We start from the raw sequence: 9,055 nt of genomic DNA, 5'->3' as shown, positions 1-9,055 counted from the left end.
GTTCATTGAAATGAAAAGAGTAGCTTGCATTGCATTATTGAAAGGTGAATTACACAAAATCTGATTTATAATTATCAAGCTAATACTACTAATAACAACTTAAAGTTAGTTATATGCAATAACTAATGTTCAACTATCTCGTAACTAACTTGTGTATATTAGTTGTGATTAACGAAACCAAGAGTTATATCAATGGTGAAGTTGACTCGCTGCACAAGTAAATTCATCAATAACACTTAACCCTTATGTTTAATAATAAAGAATTAACAAACATCAAGAGTCAACTCAAAAAGATGGCCAACGATCCCCTATAAAACAAATGCTTGTCAGTAGCCTTAAAATTTACCATTAATTTTCAAGAATCTTTCATCTTTAAAAGTACTATATAACTTAAGCTAGCAAACTATTTATCGATGAGGGTTCTCTGGAATCAAATAAAGTGTACATAAATAAAGGGTTCAAATTTCATTGCAGAAAAATGTACACAACTGAGAATACATTCCCTCCTACTTATACCATTATCAAATGGCATTGTTTTCTAAAATATGATTCAACCTTCCCTTTCCACTTATTAAACACAAACACATAGCATGAGAAAAATGATTTCCATTTTAGAATATTTCATATTAAAATGTAATAAAGTTTATACAAAAATATAATGTAAATGAGCAATAAGTTGCCCCGTGATTTAACTTGTTTAAAGTCAAACTCTTCCAATAGAACTGAGGAATGGTGCATCTTTGGTTTCCACTTGAAAAACTATGAATTTCCATTTAAACAGACAGTCCTAACATGCCCAGTACAGAATTACTATAAATTACATATACATAGAAAAATTACAACTGATAAATATAGCTAGCACAAAGCAAAACAGCGGCAAAGTCCCACCGTGTCTATGCTTGGGAGGACTTCGTCTCTGCATCTTCTTCGTTACAGTCTAAAATCTACTCTATCTTTCTTTGTTTCGAAGCTAATAACGCGATTATCGTTTATCAAGGCTTAGTGTAATCAGAATTTACGATTAGAATTGAGATTTGAAGTGAAAGTGAGGAAACCGTAAATAACTTAGGTATCTTCGATAGGATCGATCAAGGTGGAATCTATGTAAATGTGTGCACAGTCTAAGGCGCACGCTAAGCGAAGAAGCGGTCACGTGGCTAAGAAAAGCCGTTAGTGCAGTGTGTGTTTCATATGGGTTTATACACGTATCTTCTCCAATGAAAACCAAATAATTCTCTCATGCCAAGCACTTAAAACTATGGTGAATTTGATTTTTGCAGCTCAAAGGAAACCAAAAACAGCAATAGCGCCTAATTGTCTTCTTCAGCAAATTCACACAGAATCAATAGAGAAAACGAAAATTCACAACACTCCTTTCGAGATAAAAAGGATTGGGCATGGCCTGGGCCAATCCCTTTTTATACTTGCATTATTATATATGCTTATCTTTAGAGCTTTTAACTTGCCACCCTATATTATATTTGGCACCTTTCAAAAATTTTAAAATACCTTTGCTAATATTTATTAAATAAAATTTATTTATTTATTCCCAAATTTTTCACTTTTTCTAACCTACACAACCGGAATTTCCGATAGTTATTTTAAAATTTTCGGTACGCCGTTTTTTCGTATTTCTAAAATTCACGCATTTACATCTGAGATTTGAGAAAATATGGAAAAAATTATCGGAATATCCAAAATATCCAATATACAATACCATAAATTTTTCAAAATTTCCTGAAAAAAATAAAAATTTCTGGTATACCGAAAATTTTGAATATATTTGAAATTTACGGTAACATAACAGAAATTAGGGAAAATGCTTTATTTGTGTGGTCTGAAGCCGACAGGGTCATCTATAGATTTGTGCAGCGATTGTACACAGTTCTTCATCATATATAAAATATGTTTTCTATGTAACAGGTTTAAATTAAATATTTTCTCGCCCTTATATGATATTGATAATGTACTTTTTATGTGATGTAAATGGCAGATGTTTAAGTCTCGGTCTGAAGTATTAGTCTGGGCACAAAACATTGACAAATAACATGGTATTATAGTTGTGACTTTTTGTTCTGATACTACAAATGACCAGTGAGATAGGAAAGATAAATTGATTATGGGTTGTGAGAGAGGAGGAAATTATAAAAGGAAGAATACATCTTAAAGCAGTAAATCCTCAGAGGGCACTTATAGTATGAAAGTTAAATGTCCTTTTAGGCTGAGATTTGTGTCGAACGGTAGTGGTTGAAAGGTGATGGTTAAGTGTGAGTTTCACAATCATAAACTATTTGAGGATTTAAATGTACATGACATATTGGATCGTCTAAAAGTTCATGAGAAACAGTTTATGAATGACATGACGAAATACAACATGCCTCCACGGTACATAGTTTCTGTTTTGAAAGACAAAGATCCAAGAAACCTCACTAGTGTTACCCAAGTGTATAAAGCTAGAGCTACATACAATACGAGCAGGATATGTTCATTGACGGAAATGCAGATGTTGTTAACTTTTATTCATAAAGAAAAATATATGTGCTGGACAAGAAATAGGGAAGACTATAATGTTATTACTGATATCTTCTGGATATATCCTGATTTAGTGAAGTTATTGAATATGTTTCACTTGGTGTTGATTTTTGATTGTGCATACAAGACAAATAGGTAATGGGCATCGTGATCATACCTTGATATCATTTTGACATACTTTGATTTATCATATTTTTTATTATTTGCATCGTGATCATACAAGTACTAGCTACCACTACTCAAGATTGTTGGTGTTACATCAACAAAATTGACGTTTTCGATAGGCTTTTCCTATTTGGAGCATGAAAGGGAGGAGAACTTCAAATGGGCATTGAATAAGCTCAAAGAGTTGTCCTCTTCCGAGAAATTGCTACCAAATATTGTGGTGACAGAATGAGAACTTGCGTTGTTGAATGCAATTGAAGTTGTGTTTCCAAATTCAACTCATTTGTTATGTTCGTTCTATATCTCAAAAAATGTTAGCATGAAATGTAAAGAGTATGTTAAATCAGAAAGACATGAGCATGTCATGGATCTATGGAACAACATCATGTATGCTAATAAAGAAACTGAATTTGCCGCACACTTGAAGCACTTTGAAACTGTTTGTGTTGATATTCCTTTGTTTATTAAGTATGTGAGTGAAACATGGTTTACACCTTATAAAGAAAGGATTATTGTTGCTTTGACTAACATAGTCACTCATTTAGGGAACATAATAACGAACAAGGTGAAGTCTTCTCATTGGAGACTAAAAAACATGTTGACTACAAGTCGGGGAGATTTATGTCGAAGTTGAGATGTTGTGAACACCGGTATAACATTGAGTATCAGTGTAACACTCCATTCTATACCAACTTGCACGATTTTGTTTCAAGGCAGTGTATACAACACATATAAAAGGAACTAGAAAGGGTAAAAATTTGTTGGTACAAGCAAAGATGTTTGTGGTTGCTTCATTAGAACAACGCATGGGTTACCTTGTGCGTGTCAACTTGTCAGTTTCCAAATACAAGGAAATTATGTTCCTTTTAATCCAATTCATGTTTTTTGGAAGAAATTACACATTGAAGAGCATGATGTCAATATGAAGATAGTAGTGCAAAGTTGGATTTAGAAGCAGAGTGTGAAGAGTTGAAGAAATATTTCAATTATTTGGATATTGTAGGTCAGATGGTGTTGAAGAAAAAGGTCTGGGAACTAACACATCCATCCACAACTTTGATGTGTCCACCATCGGCGAAGTACAAGCCAAAAAGGGGAGTTAAGAAGAGCAGAAAGGTTGAAGAGAGTGATGTGCATCACGATCCTTCACAATGAGAGTATAGTGAGGGCTCGCAAGGGAGTTATCCTACAAAGAGATCATCCACGAAACCAACAGGAGTTCAACCGTCAAGTCTTCCAAGTCAAAGTCAATCGTCCACTACATCTTCGAGACATCTTTACTTGTCTTAGTTTCGTAGTTTCTTGCACCCATACATTGATGACATTGTTGATGTCGGTGATGATGGAAATTATGGTTTTCGGGCTATTGCATCTTTACTTGGATGGGGTGAAGATTCATGGTCGTTAGTTCAGATGCAATTAGATACTCAAGCTCATCAACACCCTAAATTATTTTCCAATTTGTTTTATGACACAATCTCTGAAGTTAGGAATGCCTTAAAAGTAGAACACTTGAGTGTGTAGGATCGAGAAAACTAGATTCCAATTCTTGATATGGGCTACCCTATTGCTTGTAGGTACAATGTGGTATTTGTCTCCTTATCAAAGAGACTTAACATTACCTTTTTCCCTCTTACCTTAGCTCCGCCTATGTATATAAGCAGACATAAAATCATTGATGTTGGTTTTGTCAATGACAATCATTGGGTTCAAGTAAAGTCGAAATCTGATAGTCCTTTTCCTCCCGTCATAGACCATTGGAGATAAAATCATACTGAAGCTACAAAAGCATGAGAATCAGCATATGCAGGACATATTAGACACTAAGAAGATGAAGTTAGTTAGTCATCCTAATTTGTTATGTAATCTTGTACGTAGAAAAACTTTTATGGAAAAAATGTATCTATTATATGTGCTACATTTTTTATCGAACCATTTATGCATGTCGTTGTGTCAAAAATATTGAAAATTTCATGTTTTTGGATATTCTGGGCTCATACTGAAAATTTTGCAATTTTGAAATTTCCGGTATTCCAGAAATTTAAAATTTTTGGGATTTTTGGATATTTTACGTATGATTCATAATTTTTGGTATATTTCATCGAAGATTTTGAAATTTCTAGTATGTTTTTATCGAAAATTTGAAATTTACGGTACATGTCTCACTGGAGCGGTAAAAATCTGTAATTTTACAAAATTACCGATAAAGACTCAAAATTTCCGGTAAGTTTCAAAATTTTCGGAATTTTTCCAAGGGTATCAAGGTAAATTTGCTCAAAATGGGGGGGGGGGGGGGGGGGGGGGGGGGGGGGGGGGGGGGGGGGTGTCAAGCTCAAGTGGGAGGTGTCAAGTTAAATGCTCCTATATTTAATATTCTTTTTAATCCTATATTTTAATTTCAAATTTTATTTTGATCTCTTAACTTAAAAAAAAATATTAATATTGATGTCTTAACTTTTCAAAACATACTATATTATTCTTTTTCGTCTAATTAGTGACTGATTTGTGAGTTTTTTAGCGGTAATTTGACGAACAGAACTAACATGGTATCTTTTGAAGGGTTAATAGACCAATATAGAATTTTTTTAAATTAAGAGACCAAAATGAATCCTGAAACTAAGATATGGGATAAAAAATATTAAGTCATTTAAAGAAGGAGAGTGTTCAATACACTCTTATTGTTTCTCCCATACTCTAAAATTTTGAAATTATTCATATCGCCCCATCCAAAAAAATATAATTTGAATGCACCCAATTCAGTTTGAAGGATTTTTTTTTTGGAGAATACTATTCGGACACGCCATTCGAATGCATCATCTGAATCATGTTATCCAGTTACACCATTAATATAAGTCGCGTCCCACTTTTGTTCCCTATTGAATAACTTTGAAAAGAAAAACTCATTCTTTCTCTCCCGTGAAACGGATACATTTCAAAATCTCTCTATTCCTAAAGTTATTCATTCAAATAAACTTCATTAATCAATTCTAGACATTCTTCATATTACATTTTTTAGCATTTTAAGAATATTTGGTAACACTTATCGATTGGCATCCTCACATTACCTCCAATAGTATGATAAATCATCTTTTTTAGTTTCGAAATCACATTAATTTCTTGTTTGATATTTCAACTATTGATGATTAAATATATCATATATTCTATGTTTGTCATTGTCGAGGGATTGTCCTCTCATGGTCATGGATCTTGGTCTTATATCAATGAATTTGTTAATGCAATACGTGTTTCTGTTGCACATGTTTTTCCAATTCATGCTTACGTCGTACATGCTGCTGGCTTATATGCTTCTACAACACCTCATGTTGCTCACGTATGGAGAGGAAGAAAGGAGACGTTGAAGAATTTTACCAAAAGGTTGGATAACCTTTTGTACTTGATTAGATACATCAAGAAAATAACTTTCTGCAAGAGGGATTATTTGTTGATGCTTAGACAGCAAAGAAGAGATTTTTCCTTAAGTCTTCATGTGATCAAAAGGTCTCTGAGTCTGTCAGAGTTGCCTCGATTGAAGAGAATATGCTTCAGAGGTTGACTTTCTTCAAACTCCACTCCTCAGAGGCTGATCCCTTCAAAGTCTACTTCTTGGCTTCTGAAGCTTCAGAGTCTGAATCACCAAAGTATGACTTTCTTCAGAGTTGACTTCTTCAGAGTCTAGATCTTCCATCAGAGCTAGAGCAATCATAAGTAGTCTTCAAAGCCAGAGTCTGAAAATCATATTCAGAATCCTCAAGCTTCTTTTCGTCTGTTCTCAGTCTTATAATCCTATAAACTTGAACAGGTGTTAGAATATCCAATTGTTCTTTAAATACTTTGTTATCATCAAAACCTAATGGATATGGTATCAACCAATTTTTCCCCCAATAATCTCCCATTTTTATGATGACAAACATAAGTATTTAAGCACAATGGTTGCTAATTTAATTTACATGTTGACTTCAGGGTCTAAGATTTGTAAGCTTCTCATGTGTCTGATAGTCCAGAGGGTGAGGTTTGTAAACTACCCCTAAGTCTTATCCATGTTAATTAAATTACTTTAAAAGCACAATATCAATCATCTTCAGTAATTAAGCAGTAGGAACAATCATCAAATTCATGTGCTTAAGTGTGCTTAAATACCCATAGACTTTATCCCCCTTTTGTCATTAACAAAAAGAATAAATAAAAGATATGGAAAATAAAAGACACTGGAAAAAATAGAAGTATGGAATTTTACCAAGTCTGAATAGAAATAATAAAAATCATGACTGGTCTCCTCTTTTGTCATCAGTTAAGAGAAAAACGTGATAAATGACTAGAGTGGTTGGAAAAGAAGCTACAAAACACAAAATATTCGAACTTGTTCTTGAGAAATGAGACTTAGAATTCAAACCTTGGAAGGAGAGTCTAAATACCAAGAGGGTATCTCTCTCTTGATTCCATTGGTGCTCATTAATCCAGATTGATTTCTCCTTATCCCATCTTCCATATAAAAGCCAGCTTATAAAAAGCCAAAAAATCAATTCCTCATTCTTTCATTAAAATTCTCCCTTGATTAGAATGAGAAATCATCTAAGAACAACAAGGGTGGTTCCTCGGAAGAAATTAATAAGGCTTTGAAGATCCATAAAGATGAAAGAATCAACTATTTAAAAAGTGTTAGAGCAACTAGAGTTGAAAGAGCATCAGAGACAAAGATGAAGACCTCCAAAAGGAACCTCAAGAAGAAAATAATTGAGATATCTGATGGTGAGTGGGATGAGGATTGGAATAACTTCATCATGCCAGGAGGGTGGATTGATGACCACATAGAGTAACCCTTTTTGTTGGAGCAACTTTCAGATGTGTTGCTCTTTTTAATTTACAGAATCATGTAATTCTTATCCATTTAATAAAATATATATAAACTGACATCAACTGATGTCTAAAGAGATTGTCAAAGCATGATTTTGTCTTACCAGACAAAAATTTCCCAAAGTTAATATAGCTCAAAGTTAAAGCATAATAGTAGCAGAAATCTTAACAGATATGAGACCAAGTTAGAGGGTTTTTCAAATTTGTAACACATAAGTGGACATAAGATAGATAGTTTTAATAGAAAAACCACTTATATGCCATTAGAAACAACTAATCGAATCGTGAGCATTAGAGGTTGAGATGCTTCAGAGGCTACCACACATTAGAAGTTGGTTCAGAGCTTCTGATCATAGTAGTTTCTGATCATAAGCAAACTTTGATCCTTCATTCAGAAGCAAGCATTAATCTTTCACAAAATGCATGTTCATATTCTTTTTAATGAAATCAAATATTTCTATAGTGAGAGGCTTAGTAAATATATAAGTCTGTTAATGATATATATATATCAATGAATTATATATTTATTACATCTTTCTGAACATAATCTCTAATAAAATGTTGTTTGATTTCTATGTGCTTGGTTCTAGAATGTTGAACTGGATTTTTTGTTAAATAGATGGCAGTAGTATTATCACAGAAGATTGGATTACTTCTTCCACTAATTTGATAGTCTTCTAACTAATATTTTATTTTGAGTAGTTATATGCAATATTTGGCAGCAGAGATGTATTATGCTTCTGTTGTGGACAAGGTAATAGTTGCTTGTCTTTGACTATACCGGGATATTAGGTTTTCACCTATGAATTACAGTTTCCACTAGTGGATTTCCTTTCAATTTTATCCTCAGCATAGTCATCATTATAAAATCCAACTAGATTGTAATATAGTTATTTTTTATAAAGTAACCTTAGATCAGTTGTTCCCTTTATATACCTAAAGATTCTCTTAACAACAGTTAATTTAGTCTCCATAGGATCTGATTGGAAATATGACACACATACACACACTGAACAAAATATATGGCCTAGAAGTTATTAAGTAGAGTAAGGAACCAATCATACCTCTATACAACTTCTGATAGACTTTGGAGCTTTCTTTTTCTTTGTTCAGATTGCACATTGGATGCATATGAGTGTTCATAACTTTGTAGTCTTCAAGCTTGAACTTCTTCAAAATCCCTTTTATATATTTAGATTGGTGAGCGTAAACTCCATCTTTGCTTTGGTTGATCTGAATTCCAAGGAAGAACTTCAATTCACCCATCATGCTCATCTCAAATTCAGCCTGCATTGTCTTAGAAAACTCCTTGCAAAGGGTAGCATTAGTAGAACCAAAAATAATATCATCTACATACACCTGAACAATTAAGATGTCATTTTTCAATGTTTTTGTGAAGAGTGTGGTATCAAGTTTCCCTTTTTGGAAATCATTTTTGTAAGAGGAAGTTACTTAATCTCTCATACCAGTCGTTGGGAGCCTGTTTGAGTCCATAGAGTGACTTCTT

Source organism: Lathyrus oleraceus, chromosome 5, assembly GCF_024323335.1.
Source record: "Lathyrus oleraceus cultivar Zhongwan6 chromosome 5, CAAS_Psat_ZW6_1.0, whole genome shotgun sequence".
Taxonomy (NCBI): domain Eukaryota; kingdom Viridiplantae; phylum Streptophyta; class Magnoliopsida; order Fabales; family Fabaceae; genus Lathyrus; species Lathyrus oleraceus.
This window is presented reverse-complemented; position numbering follows the sequence as displayed.